Source organism: Hemicordylus capensis, chromosome 1 (genome assembly GCF_027244095.1).
Source record: "Hemicordylus capensis ecotype Gifberg chromosome 1, rHemCap1.1.pri, whole genome shotgun sequence".
Lineage (NCBI taxonomy): Eukaryota > Metazoa > Chordata > Lepidosauria > Squamata > Cordylidae > Hemicordylus > Hemicordylus capensis.
In genome coordinates, this window is record NC_069657.1 from 289,396,974 (window position 1) to 289,414,443 (window position 17,470).

Below are 17,470 nucleotides of genomic sequence, written 5' to 3' on the forward strand. Positions count from 1 at the left end.
AAATGATATTATGCATTTTAGTTATATTACTTCTTACAGCTATACTCACAATCATAATGGGGCGAGGAGAGAAGGCGGGGGGAAAGGCAGGGTCCAACACACTTTCCCCCAGACAATCTGGCACATGTTGCTAGGAGTGTGGCTTGCAGTCCCAGGTGAATCCAAATAGCATGGATTCCTAGAGGCCAGGACAATGCATCCTGGCCTCTGGATATCCCACAATGCACTGCATGATGAACGCGGTGCATTGGGGGATACTCCCATGAGATGGGTGTCTAGACATCTGTCTCTGCATCTGCTCAGGCTGCCTGCAGCCAGAGCAAACATACAATCCCGGCCACAGGGTTAAGGGCGTGCTTGAGCCCTTAACCCTGGCTAACAGCCAGGTTTAAAAGTAGGGTTAGGCAGGTGGGCAGCACCAGGATCTGCACAGATCCTAGAGCTACACATGAGCAGCCTAGCCCAGGCTGGGTTGCCCTAGCCTGCTCATGAGAATAGGGTTATCATTTGAAATTTGTAAAAAGCTTCTTTTTTTAAAGGGTGCTCACAACCTCACTTTCACAGGTCAGCAACCAAGGCCCCACTTGTGTAGATCAGAGAGAAGACAGGTGAGATTATTGGGGGTGGGATATTTTTAGTCATGGTGCTGTGACTTCTGAAGGCCCTTCTGGGAAGGCCTGCCTGGCCAAACCTCTGTCTAGATTTCAATAAACAATGAAGATCTGGCTCTTTAAATGAGCCTTTGGGCTCCAGTAGAGTTTGCTGCAGCTGCTGCTATGACTGCTCAGTATGGTTTTGGGTTTTTGTTGGAAGTGAAGGACTCTGCGCTGCCTCATGCCTCAATGACAGAGGGGGACAGATTAGTGAGTCAGAGGGCTAGAGGGGTCAAGACATTGGTCATCGCTTCTCTCTATTGCTCTGACACTATCGCGTTGATATGTAGATTGCTATTCTCAGGGACTTCCTTCCTTCCTACCTCTCTCTCTCTCTCTCTCTCTCTCTCCCTTCTTCTTGTCCCTATCACACACGCTCACCTCTCTCTCTGCACCATGTGTGCAGAGATGCAGAAGCATCTCTCTGCATCCAGCTAGATAGATAGATTAGAGAGTCTATCTCTCCACTTTCCTATCTAGAATGGAGTTCTCCAATAAAGACTCCTTATATTGATTTGAAACTATGAACTGGCTCTAAGTTTCTTTTGTTCTTATCAAACACGCATGCCTGGGCAGAATCCGGTGTGTTTTGCCTCAGTGCACTCTGCTGTAATAGAAGGGTATCTCTTACCAGAGAGACATCCCAACAGTTTTGGGGGGTGTTGGTGGTGTTCTATTGATGTGATTCATTTTATATTATTTTATGTGGTTTTTAACTTTTCAGATGCCTTTTGGCATCAACAACAAATGAGCTTCCTAGACAAAAAGGCTGTACAGTATATATATTGTCACTTATATGCTTGGCATAGCGTTGAATGGACACTTGATAGTTTTGTACATCCTTAATGTACTCAATAGGAAAGACCACCAGCACTTATAATTCTTTGCTTTTTTTATTTATAGAAGGGCATAGTGATGCTCTGATGTTGTTCACTCTCCTTCTATGACTCTCTGAAATTTTGTCAGATAGCGCACTACACAGTGTTGAGTGTCTCGTAGAGACAGATCAAATCAAATATTGTGTCCCCTGCATTTTGCTAATCTTTTGACTTCACTTTGTAAGCTGTTTCACCTCCACTGTATAAACCTGCACAGTTTATAGGCTCATAAAGTTTCATGCCATAATAAATCTGTTAGTCTGGAATGAATCTTTGTTTTGGGGTTTTTTAGAATGCACAATGATGTGATAGCATATATGTAAAGATGTAAAAAAAAAAAAAACAGTGACATGTCTCATGCTGACAATGGAAGGTTCTATTTTTTAAAACCAATCGTTCATATTCTACTGTCACAGTTAAATAATAGGATTGTGTTTACAATTTTGTCTTGCTTATTTCTAAACCTTGTATCCAGCTCCATCACAGAAGCTCAAAGTGTTCGAGGAGATGATGTTTTGGTGGCTGAAATTTTTCCTTTGTTATGGACTCTTCCAGACATGCTATATGCCATGCCAGCCAGTCATTGCTTTTCTGCTTGCAACTGCATGTGACTGCAACATTCCCTCCATACTGCAACAGATATAGCATGTTTTTGGAACACAGTAGACTGATCCTCCCTGCACAGTGGTCTGTTGCATCTGGACATGCACCTTTTAAAAAAAGATGAAGAAATAGCATTTATAATCATCCGAATATTTTGTTCTAATTTTTTTTTTTAAGAGTCAGATTTTCCACCAACCATGTACAGGGAAAATGAGGGGTGAGTTAACAATGTGTGACAATCCCAGACTAAACACCCTGTCTGGAAGAGCCCTCTGAATTGCTTTTTGGCCTCTGACAGATATTATACATGGTATATGTAGAACACCAGTGCTGAACACCATGGTGTAGAACACGAATCTGGCAATCTACTGCTGTGGCTGTTGAGGTAGCAAAACACACTTGGAGCTTTCCATTTTAAGGGCTCCTGCATTCAGTTCAGTGGAGAGAACAGACCACAGTGCACACAGAACTCTAAAGAGAGTGCAAAGTGCTTCTATTCAACTTTTCACTTTATTGTTATATACCAAGAATGGTAGCAGTTTTCTGACTATTCTCAGTTTCCTATCTGAGTTAAGTATCCACCTAAGAATATTTGAATACATATTTTAATATTTCTCCACTAAGTGGAGGGGGACCCTTTCAGAATACGTACTATGAAGCATGCTTATCTTCTCATTAGCAATAAGAGCCCAATCTGAAAAACTGCTACGCTGCATCCGCACAATCCTCCTCTGATATGCCAGGGAACAGCGGGTAATCTTCAGTTTTGAGTTCTCACAGACCCCTGTCATGAAATGGCATGAAATGCTCCATTTTCTAATTTGAATTAGAACTTTTCTCCCAGTAATAATTGGCACAAGTGCATTAAAGCATGTTGCATAAAACTAGTTTCTTACAACACCTTTGAATATTTTGGCAGAAAATTAACAAGAAGAGGATTAAGGACAATCACATGACTCTGAAGCAAAACAGGGCATTGAGTAACCCAGTTACCCTAATTCTGAGCCCTGCTTTAGCATGTATCCAGTTTGAAAAGAATACTTCATAAACCGCAACTCTCTGGCTTCTGTTTACTTTAGCATGTTATGAAGAATACCTTTCCAGATGTGTCCAGCTGAAGATGCCACTATTCATCTTAAAATAAGGGCCTTGACCAAAACAGCTCCTTAGAAAGAATATCACTTTTCAGTAATGATAAATAGTCCTAGCAATACATAATTGATGGAAATTAATAAATTACTAGAGTGAGCTGAGCTATAAATTACAAGTCACAGTTGTCAGAAAAGATGGCACAACAAAGGCAAGTCTGGGACAATTTCCGCTTCGTATTGGAATTCCATTCCATGTTACTCTATGATGGTTTGTTTGATATATATTTGGTTTTTATTCCTGCTTTCCTTTGTTTTCCTTTGTTTTTATTCCTGCTTTCCTTTGTTTTCCCACTACCTTCTATACTTCTGCTCTGAAATTATGTATAGTGACATGCACAAGAAATTAATAAACTGTTTTCAGTTTCACCTTTCTTCAAGAGTGGAATCAAATTCTGGAGACAGATGCCACAACTCAGCAAGGGTAACCCATCTGTGGAAGAAGCCTTCAGTGTACAGACCACCTTGGAGCATGCAATCTATGCAAAAGGTTAGGATACTGGCTTATGTTAAGTTCATAGCGATACTCGATAGACCTCCAAGGTCTGACCTGGTCAGCATGACCATCTTCTAATGCAGGTGCTGCAGATCAGATAGTGTCAATCAGAAGCAGCCTGTATGGATGGGGCAGGGAGGTGGAAAAAGAGCCATGGGTGCATCTCATTCCAACTCTCTTCTCCCTACCCTGGCTGCCTCACTCTGTCTTGCCTCCCTTGCTCCACAGTGTTAACCCCAGGAGGTTTTTCACACATGGCTCTATGCCTGGGGCGGGGGGGGGGGGGGTGGCTGGTATCTGAAGAGTGAATCTGCTTTGCAGCAGATTCAAGGCATTTTAATTCGAGGGATTAGATGGACCATTCGCATAGCCATCAGCACCTCCTTCGCATAGCCATCAGCACCTCCATCAACACCTTTGGAGAAAGCAGAAGCCCTGGGGATTTTTTCCAAAAGCTGCTGGAAATAGAGGGTTCTTTTACCCTAAGCCAGAATTTGCAGCCTCCCTTCAGAGAAAAACAAAGCCCTGTCTGTCTTGGTTCCTGATAGCCCACAGGGAGGTTGGTTTAAATCCAGCGAATATGTGGACTGGCACACTCCAATCAGGAGTGGATTTGGCGGCGGGGTGGGGGTTGGGGAGCCCTGTCTGTAAAACCTCCAAGTGTTCAGGCTGCTCATTCACCCAGGCTGGGGAACCAGATCTAATTAACTGTCTTAGAGCTTGCCTTGGCTGCAGTTTAGGTTGCTCCATTGCTCAGAGCTTGACTTTGTATAAGACCCAGGTTTGCTTCTTATGGAAATTCAGCTTCATTGAGAATTAAAGGTGGGTGCTTTGCCTCTTGAGATTACCAGACCCACTTGCAATGCCATTTTTGTGTACTTCAGTGCACCCCACAAACCAGAAACATAGTCATTTTCTTAGTCTACTTGGAAAAGAAGCTTTAGCTGGCTGCATTCCAGAAATTACAAGTCATTCCAATTAGGTGTTTCTCCAGGTTCTCAGATCATTAGTGAGACTGTAATGGGACAGGGATATACCACTCTGCTTGTATCTGAGCACATACAGAGAGTCAGGGAAAGACCAGACCAGCATACAATAGAGACAAAAGGTAATGGAATACGTTTCCTTCCACCCTTGTAAGGAACCTCAGTAGATGAAGATAATTAAACATGTTTCACTGCCTTCCACTTAACAGTTTTGTGTGAGTAATGCCAGAAAGAGATTCCCCAGGGGCGTAACGAGGCTGGAGTAGGCCCAGAGACAAAATTTTAAAATGGGCCCCTCGCTGATACACACACACTACTTCACATGTGACTTGCCTCCGGGGGGGCCCTCGAGGCGTGGAGGCCCCCAGGCAGCCGCCTCCCCTTGCCTAATGGTAGTTACGCCCCTGAGATTTCCTATATGTAGTGAAACACCCATTGAACATTTCTGTTTAAGACAAGCACCCAAGGATGCAGCCTGATCAATACTAAAATCATACTGTACCTTATATGAACAAGCATCCAAAACACTTGACTTCCCAAGGCATATTTTGACTACAACAACATCTCCCACAAGGGCCTCTCTCTCTTGTGTGCCTCTCTTGCTGTTGGCCTCTCGCATGCTGACCCTCTTGCATCAATCTCTAGCACCCTTGCACCCCAAACTGCAGCGCTCCCATGCACGCTACTCATGTGCACCCCGTAGCTTGCCATGAGCTTGAGCCAACTAGAAAGTAGGACCTCAGCTAGATCAGTTAGATATGAAAAATGGCTCTATTCTTTCTCTTTCACCCACAAACCTCTGCCCCCGTTCCTAATACTATGACATGGCGAATGTGCTTTAGGAGCTTCTTGAGCCATCTCCACTGAGTCTGCCAAACCCAATTATGGAAAGACCATTTTGAGTTTACTAGGCATTAATAGTACCCTCTTTTCACTTTCTGTACCCCTATTACCCCTCTATAAAGCAACTCTTTATTTTCAAGGCATATGTCTATGTTCTCTTGTCTTTTTCAACACATCCTGCTGGCCGCACAAATGGCATCAGTGCATGAGTCAATGCCATTCACACGCCAACCAACACCGTGCGAGGGCTGCTGGGAGCAGCATCCTGTCACCATGGAGAGGCACTTAAAAAGAGCCAGCAGTTTGGGCTGTTGCTTTCACAGAGCTGCTTTCGGAAGGACAGCACCGTGATGGGGTGGTGCAGGGTGGGGGAGGTTCGCAGGAGGGGCAGGTAGGAGTGGGCTGCCTCCTTTTAAAGGTACCCCTCCCAGCCCCATGGGATCTGCACCAAGTACTTTGTGCATATCCCTAGCAGAAGACAATGGAGAAACGGTAAAGTATAAAATAAAACGGAGAGCACAATCCAGAAGTTATCTTTACAGTACCATTCAGTCTTTTCAATAAAGAGAATTAAGCACATGCTTGGTGCTCACACTGAGTACCAATATGATTTAAAAGTGTTTCATTGCAGGTTGTGTGCAAATTTTAACATCTCAGGCCAACATGATTTGAGAGTTCACTGTGTAGGCCTGTTTTAAGAATTCAGAGGTTTGATTTCTACATAACAGAGGTCAAGTATTAACCTGTGTGAGTGTTTCACATATGGCTCCTTGGAGGAAGAGCGGGATATAAATGTAAAATAATAATAATAATTATATCCTGTTATATTTAAATGCTCTTACTATGTGCATGGACACATCATGTGTGTTCAGCAGTAGCAAGACAATACTCAGTGGTATGGGTCGGTGCACTACTAGAATGCTGACACTACCTGTGTATAGCCCAGTGCATACATGTTGTTAAATGCAACAAGGCACACATGAAATGCTTCTATGGGTAAACCATGGACAATGTCATACATATATCAGGCCTAGGTCTATTCATTTATTCATTATGCCAGTAAGGTAAATTGCTATAAACTACTCTGAAAGCAAATGATTTGCCATTCACTGCTGCCATTCACTTCTACTTCATGTTAAAAATAACATGGGGCCAATACATAGGGTCAGTGTTGACAAAAATAATGCCATTCTACTGTACAATAGCAGAAGCATCAGAAACAGAAAAGAGCTGCTGTCAGCCATGTCTCATGAATAAATTAAGCTGTAGGTAGTCCAGATATTTTCGTTCTTGTTTCTCTCTCTCTCCCATTGCATTCCATGGATTTAACTCCAATGGTTTAACTTGCACAACTAGGCATGGCCTGCCTTTGTCCAAGGACATACTGTATTTTCCAAGTATTTTTGGGTGACATAAAGCACTTCAGAGGAAAAGGGATATCAGTGAATATTGCCTTCCTGCTCATGAGCATCCCCACTGCTTTACTCTGGAATACAGCCGCAAGCATTCTTGCTTTGCTGTACATGCACTGCATGAGTCAGAATGTTGGCCCCCATATATACAAAGGGGAATTATGAAGTCAGTGAAACAGGAAAAAGAATTGATGGGTAAGATGTGATCATTTAGTCTTATATGAATGGATGGATGCTCTGATCCTGTCCAGTTGCTTCGCTTAGCCAGTCATGAAACCCATAAACTTCCCAGAAGTATCACACTTGGATTGCAGCACATGAGAATAGTGAGGAGGATAATATGCAATATTCTGTAGCTTCACTAAACTGGGCTTGTTTCCCAGTCATACAACTGTGAGGTCTTGGCCATAGCTGGCCCTCAGTCTAACCATCCACTGCCACCAAAATAAGATCTTTAGCTCGGAGCCTGGGGAGGATCTCGTGTAAATAAATTGCCAACGGGTTTTATGGGGGAGGTTATCTGCCCATAAAGGTGGCACCTTGCAAAACCATGTGGCCCCCACCTTTGGTCAGGAGGAGTGACCCACTTTCTGTGTATTGGGGGTTGGGGTTTCTGCACTTAATTTGTGGATTCTGCATTTTTAAGGGCTGTGGTTGGCATTCCCCTCCCCGCCCATTGATTAGTGACCCCAGAGCTGAAGCGTAAGCTACCATTGGGTGGCAGCCTGAGAGCAGCAAGGAGACTCTCCCTAAGGGGAATCTACTTGCTGGCTTGGCTATGGTTATCAATAAACAGCCAGAAAAATGGTTGATTACTAACTAACATGAGGATCCCTGCATTCCACTTGTGGGGATCCTCTTTTAATCTCCCTGGGGAAAGACAAACTGTCTTCCCCATTTGGGGAGGAAGGGACCTCAGGGCCCCTCCCTCCCTCCCTGGGAAGAGAGAACTGGGCCCCTCTCTTCCTACCTTAATTATTTAAAGATAGACTGACTGCACCTGGCGATTCCAACCATGCCTGTTGGTGACTCCCCGCCCCCCTACAAAAACACACAACCACCCAGTCTGCTTTAGCTTGACAAAGGCGGGGGGGAGGATTTCTTAGAAAGGGAGGAGAATGAAAGGAATACTGCGTGCTCCACTCCAAATAAGGGTTGTCCCTTTCATGGTTGCTGTTCCTCCTAAACAGTGGGCCAGGCCACACATCCATGACTGATTGGTTGGTTGGTTGGTTGGTTGATTAAGTGCCGTTAAGTTGGTGTTGACTCTTAGCGACCACATAGATAGATTCTCTCCAGGATGATCTGTTCTTCGACTTGGCCTTTAAAGTGTCTCAGTAGTGCATTCATTGCTGTCATAATTGAGTCCATCAACCTTGCCACTGGTCATCCTCTTCTCTTTCCTTCAACTTTCCCCAGCATTATGGAGTTCTCAAGAGAGCTGAGTCTTTGCATAATGCGTCCAAAGTATGATAGTTTGAGCCTGGTCATTTGTGCCTCGAGTGAAAATTCTGGATTGATTTGTTCTATGATCCATTTATTTGTTTTCCTGGCTGTCCATGGTATCCTCAAAGGTCTTCTCCAGCACCAAAGTTCAAAAGTGTCAATGCTTTTTCTATCTTGCTTCTTCAAAGTCCAGCTTTCACATCCATAGAGTGTCATAGGGAAAACCATTGCCTGGACAATTCTAATCTTTGTAGGTATAGACATCTAAAATACGACATCTAAATATCCTTTCCCAGGGCTTCATAGCAACCCTACCAAGTGCTAATCCGCAGCGTATTTCTTGACTGCTGTTGATGGTTGATCCTAAAAGGCAGAAGCTATCCACCATTTCAATGTCTTCATTATCAATTCTGAGGCTGGTTGCTGAACCTGCTGTCATTAGTTAAGTTTAGTCTTCTTTACATTAAGTTGTAGTCCTGTTTTTTCATGGTTTGAGCCTCCAAAACTGGGTTGGGTGGTAGGCACCCATGGGTGCCTACTACCACCCAAACCCCAAAGCAATCGGACACTCCTATGATTTTTAATGAATTTTTTATTTTTTAAATTATTGTCCATTATTCCCTATGTGGAGTACCTAGGGGCAAAAAATTGGGATAGATGGTAGGCACCCAGGGATGCCTACCACCCACTGAATGGCAAAGCAATCAGAGACTCCTGTGATTATTTGTGGATTTTTGAAGGGTTTTGTTTTGTTTTTTTCATTTTTTAATTCCTTCCATAGGGAATAATAGGGATTTGAGGCATCTCCATCCCCCCTTTTGGGGAGTGCCAAGGGCCCCCCCAAAGTGGATCTGGGGGCAAGGCAGGGCTGGCCTCCACCCCCCACAAGGCACCCTGAAGTTGATAAGATTTATTGTTGATTAATCAGGAATTTTTAAAGAATTAATTTTTGGCTCCATAGTCATGCATTGGCTCCATAGGAAACCATTGCCTGAGCCTTTCCATTCAGAAAGAACACTGTGTTTACTTTCACCTTAATAGCTAATTGCTGTGACCAGAACTCAGAGTTCGGAGCAATAAGCAATTAAGGTCAGTAGGTGAAAAGGCACTCTGTGATTTCCTATGGAGCCAATGCATGTCTATGGAGCCAAAAATTAATTCTTTAAAAATTCATAAATAAATAATTATTCCTATCAACTTGGGGGTGCCTGGCAGGGAGTGGAGCGGGTGCCGTGGCATCCCCCAAAGGGGTGTTGGGGCTGCCTCCTGGTTCGAAATGAACCAGGCTCAGTTCAGTTTGAATGCAAACCAGCAGGTCAAACCCAATGCCTGGTTTAGTTCGAATTTAAATCATCGAACCGAACCAGTTTGAATTCGAACCAGTTTGAATTCGAACTGGTTTGCACATCCCTACTCCTTTGCCAATCTGGAACCAGTCCATTTCATAAAATTCTGTCTGGACTGTGGCTTCCTGTCCTGTGTATAGGTTTCTCATGAGAACAATGAGATGTTCTGGGACGCCCATTTTCCTAAGGATATTCCACAACTTGACATGGTTGATGCAATCAAAGGCTTTTCTATAGTCAATAAAACACATACTGACTTCTTTCTGGTATTCTTTGGCTTTCTCAGTTATCCATCGTGCATCAGCAATGATGTCTTTTGTTCCTGTGCCTTTTCTGAAACCAGCTTGAACGTCCAGCATTTCCCTTTCCACATAGGGCTCTAATCTGCATTGGATGATCCTCAGCATTATTTTGCTAGTATGTGCAATTAAGGACACTAGCTGAACCAGGCACAGATCATCTGCGCCTCTAGTTCGTCACTACGCTGCCCCCCCCCAGCCACTGTCACCATCTTCTTCTGCCTCAGCTTCCCCCGCCTACCTACTACTCTCCACTGTCATCCCCCCCCAGTGCTTCCCCTGCCCACCCGCTGCCCCTGCCACCACCACCATTTCCTCCTTTGCCCACTCAGCCGCCATTCGCTGCCCTTTGTTTCCCCGCCAGCTGCTGCCGCCATTTTCTTCTTTCCCACCCATCCCAGTTGCTATTCGGCAGCTGCTCGAACTCTCACAAGAGCTGCCACACATGAGATTAGCAATGGGTATGCCTAAGAGAAATATATATAAAGAAGATTGTGTGATGGTTTGTGCACAAATTTGCTGGCATAGTTTGGTTAGAGCCTTGACTGATTCTTCTTCTGTTGCCTGCCATATTTCTGCAGCTATTCCAATTCCTGTAGCCTTGCGACTTGGTAATGACCGGAGTGCTGATCCAATGCCATCTTCCCATACTAGAGGTTCTTGCAAGTAGGGGATATCTTCTAGAGTATCTTGGGTGCTGGTGTCCCTGCTGAACAGATTTTCAGTATACTCCTTCCATCTCTGTTTGATCTTCTCTGAATCAGTTACTGTCTGTCCTTTGCCATCTCTTAACATACCGATTCAAGGTTGGAACCTCCTTCTGAGTTCAGAGATCATTTGAGAAACGTTCCTTGTTTTTCCATCCTCGGGGTCTTTACAGATGTCATCGTAGTACTGTTCCTTATCTCTTCTAACAGCTTTCTGAAATTCTCTATTAAGTTCCTTCATGAGGTCTTTATCTTTCTTGACTTCTCTCCTTTTCTTGGCAATTCTGCCATCTGTTCTGACATCCATTTTGCTTTCTTCTGTTTCTTGGTCTTTGGCAGTCTCTTTTCACATTCGTCCTTAACAACTTATTTGATTTCATTCCACAGTTCCTCTGGTTCCCTATTCATATTGTAATGAATAGAGATGGACAAATGGTGTATTTAAGCCCAGCCTTTGTCTCAGGGTAAGTCCATATGGGAGAAAGAAAATTGGTGATTCATTACCTCCATATTTGCTCAACAAAGACTGTCCCACTGGTATCACTGCCACCACGCCCACTTTTTAACAGGGTTTAATCCCTCTCTGGTGTGGGTGAAATTCCAGGAAAACCCTCTTTCTTTTACCAAATGGAAAATACAAAAACTTCCCACGTGTAGCCTACGCATGAGGAGAAAACCTGGTAGTGTGCTGCTGAGCAATCAACCTTGAGGCATGTTTTCACCAGAGTAAGAACCCTTTCCAGCCCCCCCCCCCCCACACACACATTTTCTGAGTTGAAAATCCACTCAAAGAGGCTGGTTAAAATTGTAAAGTTCCAAAAAGAAAAATAACTTTTATTCAAAATACTACAGATTGTTTCAGTCTGAGGCTCGCTCTCTCACCTTCAGTTACAGGTAACAGCAAACACTCAGTACTTTACAAGATTACTTCCAAAAAGAGCACTCCAGTTGATAGTTGGAGTGGTACACTTTAAAATCTTGGTTACTCGGTTGCAAATATAATTCAAAAAGCACCCCCAGTTGCTAGGAACCTTTAGAATAACTTTTAAAGGTTACAGAGACTTTTGCAGTGCCCTGGATGGATAAAAAGGGCACAGGTACAACATTCTTATGTTACAGATAAAACACAATAGATCAGTTGTAAGGACTTGCAAAGCACTAAAATAATGAAATCTGACGCCAGCCTGGCTCCAACTGAGAACAAAGAACCCCTTCACTTCCTGCCTCGCCAGGCCCTCCAAGCCCCAGTCACTGTATGCTGAGTGGCTGATCCTTAGAGGTCACTGCCTGACAGGCAGGACAGGGTTCCATTCCGGTTCATTCTTTAGGGTAAGGGAGGGGCCAATTGCTACACCTATCAGTGAGGTTCAGAACTTCAAAGCAGTTCCTGATGTCCTCCTTGAAAATGGTGGGTACATTCTCAAGATCATATTGTGGAAGCTGGATAGCTTTGTTTTTCTGCTTTAGCTTGACTTGGAACTTGCACATGAGCAGTTCCACAGTCAGCCCCTGGCCACGTTTTTGCTGTTATAACTGAGCTCTTCCACCTCTTTGCAGCAATAATGTAATCAGTTTGATTTCTGTGTACTCCATCTGGTGATGTCCATATGTATAGGCAAAGCTGTGGTTGTTTGAAGAATGTGTTAGCAATGAAAAGATCGTTGGATTGGCAGAAACTCATAATTTGTTCTCCTGCTTCATTTCTGTTTCCTAGGCCATACAGTCCAATTGTGTTTTCTTCCTTACTATTTTCAACTTTGGCATTCCAGTCTCCAACCACAAGCATCACATCTTGCTTGCATGTTCTGTCAATTTCAGACTGAATGTGAGCATAAAACTCATCAACTTCCTCTTCTTCAGCATCAGTTGTTGGGGCATAGACTTGAAAAACTGTCATGTTAAAGGGTTGTCTGTGAAATCTAATTGATATTAGTTGGTCACTGACTGCATTGTACCCAAGTACTGTCATTTCTATATCCTTTCTGACTATGAAAACAACACTGTTCCTTCTTTGTTTTTTGTGTCCTGAATAGGGAACGGTATGTTTTTCTGACTGAAAGTGCCCTATTCCAGTCCATTTTAATTCTCCGATGTCCAAGATGTCAATCTGTAGTTGATTCATTTCACCTTTCACTGTGTCGAGCTTTCCCATATTCATGCTTCTTACAATGTTCCCATTGTAATTCTGTCTTTGCAGCTTCAGATTTTCTTTTCCCGCATGGCAACATCAGCCGCTAGACATCCAAAAGGCTTTAATCTAACTATGTCACAGACACCATCAGTTCTCTGAGAGATCTTCAGCTCTTCTTCAGTAGCATGTTGAGTACCATCCGACTTAAGGGCCCATCAGCCGGCACTACATCGGCAAACATTCTATTTTGTCTATCCATGTGGTCTTCTTGGTAAATTGCAGGAACAGTTTACCATTGCCTTCTCCCGCACAGTATGAAATGATGCCTTTGTCATTGTCACTGAAGTGATTGTCTGCCTCTAGCACCTTCCTATGTCACTGCTGCCCAGTATAGGTGCCTGCTTGCTTTAGCTGGGCAGCTGAGATGACCTTCGTGCTTTGGGTGACCCTACTGGGAGTATATCTCCTGGCATACTTTGCTCATCCCTCCCAGGAACACACACACCCGCCATGATGAGATGAGACAGCATAGTAGGACTTGGGCGGGGCATACATCCATAGTCATTCCTTAATACAATCATGTATATACATCCCTCTATACAATTAGAGGGAACACTGCTGTCCATGTCCATAGTAAATAATATACGGATTATATCCAACCATGGAATGCACCCATAGCAATGCTACCCAGCCAGACAACATATGGAACACCTTTAACAGAATGGCCCAGCAAGCAGATGAGCTAGATGGGGTGTTAGGCAACTGATAGGGTTCTTTTTATGTGTGCCTATTCTCCTTGTTCAGTTGGGAGTTGTCACAATGTTTCCTATAGGAATTACAGGTAGAGGTCCCTTACGATGGAAGGATGGGGGAACTCAGGGCAATTGAGATGTGTATAGTCAAAAATGCATTAAAGTATTACTGTTAGTGGGAATCTATGTGTTTGTGCAGCAAACACCACAGTGATGAGTTCTCTGAGACCAATCCTGAGGTCTCTGACTTGTCCTCTCATTCTTTTTTTTTCTTTTTCTTTTTTGTCCAAGGAGCAGAGAAGGTCCAAAATACAAAGGGGAAAGCTGGCTGTCTCCAACGTGTTTCTGTCCCTTTAAAAGCGGGAACTGTAGGGACGTGGCATCCCTGTTGCCAGGCAGCAGTGGGAGGAGAAACAAGATGGTAGGGGGTGGGGCGTCAACTCTGTGAGGTGGCCTGTGAGAAACGTGGACACACTAGAATTGACGCATTTGGGGGCTACTCTGAGCCGGCCTCTCAATGGTAGTTGGACTTGGGCACTGAATCCAGTTTACGACGGTGGCAGAATTTGGATGACATGATGCTGGCTTCAAACCTCAGGTTTCAGCAGTGAAACCCACTACAAACTGAAGATTCAAATTCAAGTTTGGGGTTGAAAACCAACCTGCAGTTTCACGCATTTGGACAATCACAAAGTCAAACCTCTGGCACACTTACTGCTGGTTTGGCATTATGTCCAAAGGTGGCCATTGTAACTTTCCCTCCAAACATCTGCAGCAGACAACCTTTACCTCAGACTTGGTGGTTAGAGTTTGCTACCTTTTAATCCCAGCAGAGCCTGGAGGGGACACAGAACAAACTGAAGAAAAACAAACCATAAAACCTAATGGGAAGGAGTCATTCCTTTGCACAACCTTTTTTGCTACTCCTGAGCAAGGGTTTGTACTCAATGGTCATGACACCCACACCATTCGATCCCTCCTTTCATAAATGACACTTGGTCACGTAACATAAGACTAGCTAGGGAATATCAAAGGACAAAGAGACAGCAAGCAAAATAACGAAGAACGGCAACTGGGCATGGAGCCTGCCTGCCTTTGCCGCCCCGGCCAGCCATCTGGTCACCCATTTGCCACTGACGCCAGCCTCCCTCCCTCTACCAGCTATGTCGCGGTCCAATGATGTCACCTCACTGGTGCAAGTTGCTGCAGTGATGTCATTACACTGCATTGCAGCCAGAAAAGAGAAGCAGAACGGGCAGATGGGAGGAGCATGAGCAGGGTGAGTGTCACGAGTAGCATGAGTGATGGGTGGAGGTGGCAGCCTTGGGGCCACCCTCAACGTGGCCAAACTGCTGGTCCCATGAGGCTGGTATTCACGTTCAAATATGCAGCATTTGAGGATTATTACAGGGTTGGATGTTACCTCCTCATGGTTCCAATGAAGGAGACACCCAGTTTTATTCACTGAACAAATGAAACATAGAACTACCTTTTAGTATTCAACAGAAAGCAAATGGTCATATGCAGGGTATCTGGCCCACCCTTTCCACCTTATATATGTGGGGGCCAAAGGACAGTCTGTTGTAGGGAACACAGCAGCAGATCCCCTTTGTTGCTTAGTTATTCCCAAAACACAAGAAATGAAACAATGGATTTTGCGTAAATTTTTAAATAAGCACAGTTCTGCCTGGAATGTGATGGCTTTGTGAACGTATCATTCTTAATGGCAGGAAAAGGGCCGGGTGGGGCTGTCATATTTCTGTTTTGAGGGACATCTCATGTTTTGTCATAGTAGCAACTAACTTAATGGCTGCCTCCTGTTTCAATAAATTCCTCAGAACTATGTGGTGGCACAAGGAGAATTGTTCCAAAGTTCCCCTTAACTTTGACATTTGGACCTGGCAATCCTAGCAGCCTGGAGAGCTTCCCAGCTTTCTTCCAGCTGTGCAGTTCGTTCTCTGACTTCACTAAGAAATCTGACAGATATCTACTTAATAGCTGTGATAGGCTTTTGGTTAGGCCGCAGCTATGCTTACACATAGTACTGAGAACATATAGTACTGTGTACAAAATATTACATTCAAAGAGTTGCTAGATGTTCTCAGAGCTAAATAGTCATGCATTCTTTGCATGCTTCAACCACCTCAGGACAACTGAATGCAGATCTTGGTTCAACATTGCAATGTCTATTATATTTTACTACCATTCAGAAATCCACGTGAAAAATATTGTATTGGGGCTACAAAATCAACAATGATTTTCTGGGAAATGGATTCAGGAGCAGGAGATGGGGAGCTGGTCTACTTCTATATCTCTAGTCCTGTCATTTCTCCTTTATCTCCTCCTAGACCCATTTCAGACTGTTAAAAGCTGCTTTTTCTACCCAAGAGCTACCGTGCATTAACAGCCATTATAGAAAAATGAGCAACAATTATTTCATTTTAGATGTCATCAAAGTGGGGAGTTAAATCAAACCATTATTCATTTTCATACAATGGCTGTGTTAGAAAAATAATTCCTGGAAATTCTGGTCATTTTGGATTTAACATAATTTTCACACGGGAGGGGGGGACTCCTTAAGGGAAACCCATTCAAAACTGGAGACAAATGCTAATGGAAGGAATGGTCCCTACAAGGCAATAATATATGCACCTCAATACATTCATTAAGATATAAATTCACCCCCCCCACCCCCAAGATTTTTTCAGTATCTGGTGGGCTCTATAAATTAAGACCAGGTTTCAAAGAAAGATGTGGTTCATTCTGTTGGAAGTGAAGGGCTCTGCGCTATCTCATGTCTCAATGACAGAGGGGGACAGACTAGTGAGTCAGAGGTCATCCCTTCTCTACTGCTCTGACACTATCCCTTTGATATGTAGATTGCTACTCTTAGGGACTTCCTGCCTGCCTGCCTTCCTCTTCCTTTTTCATTTCTTCTCCCTCGCAACACCCACGCTCCTCTTTCCCTGCACCATGTGTGCAGAGATGCAGAAACCATCCATCTGCATCCAGCTAGCTAGCTAGATTAGAGATCCTATCTCTCCACTTTACTATCTAGAATGGAGTTCACTAATAAAGACTCCTTATATTGATTTGAAACTATGAACTGGCTCCAAGTTTCTTTTACTCTCAGCATACACGCATGCCTAGGCAGACTCCGCTGTGTTTTGCCTCGGTGCACTCTGCTGTAATTGAAGGGTATCTCTTACTAGAGAGAATTCCCAACGCATTCCACATGCTCAAAACAGTTTGGGACTGCTGATAACAGCCCCCTGCTACAAACACGTCATTGTCATCTTCTTTTTCTTGCCTGTAATTCTCTAGTAGAACTTGCGTTAATGCTGATGTGCAACATGCTGTTATTAAGGTAATAAACGGATATGACAGAATATAAAATTTTCGTTTCTTTTAATGACACACTTCTGTGAATCACTGACTCTGACATTCTGTTCCAGTGTTTATCTCTTTCTTTGGAAAATGCATTAATTTCTCAAGCAATAACACTGAGATTAAATACCAAGTATAATTATTCTGTGATGGCTCTTTTACAGAGAATACTTTATGATATTTTCTAGGAATTAATAACATTTGGAGCCACAAAGAAACAACTACTCTTTTGAGACTGTTCTAGAAGAGCTGTTCATAACCATGAATAATATTGTTACACATCCGCTACCTACTGTTGCCGTGGAAGGCTTTCCATAGGCAATTTGACTGTGGTTTTAAATTGTTTTAAGGTTTTCATTTTAATTTGTTTTATGTTGTAAACT

The 17,470-nt window shown here is 43.5% G+C and overlaps 1 protein-coding gene across 5 annotated transcripts in view; it reads right to left on the minus strand.

Annotated features, from left to right (window-relative positions):
* Window positions 1–1,886: 1,886 nt before the first annotated feature.
* The window catches only part of ERICH1 (glutamate rich 1), a 204,651-nt gene continuing 189,067 nt past the window's right edge, over window positions 1,887–17,470 (minus strand). For 2 of the 5 annotated variants that reach the window (XR_008313879.1, XR_008313883.1), the window contains one exon: window positions 1,887–2,241. The gene's annotated coding sequence lies outside the window, so the exon portion shown is untranslated. Of the gene's footprint in view, window positions 2,242–2,786; window positions 2,919–3,230; window positions 3,339–17,470 lie in introns of all 5 variants that reach the window. The other 3 variants (XR_008313882.1, XR_008313881.1, XR_008313880.1) reach the window with 3 other exon arrangements.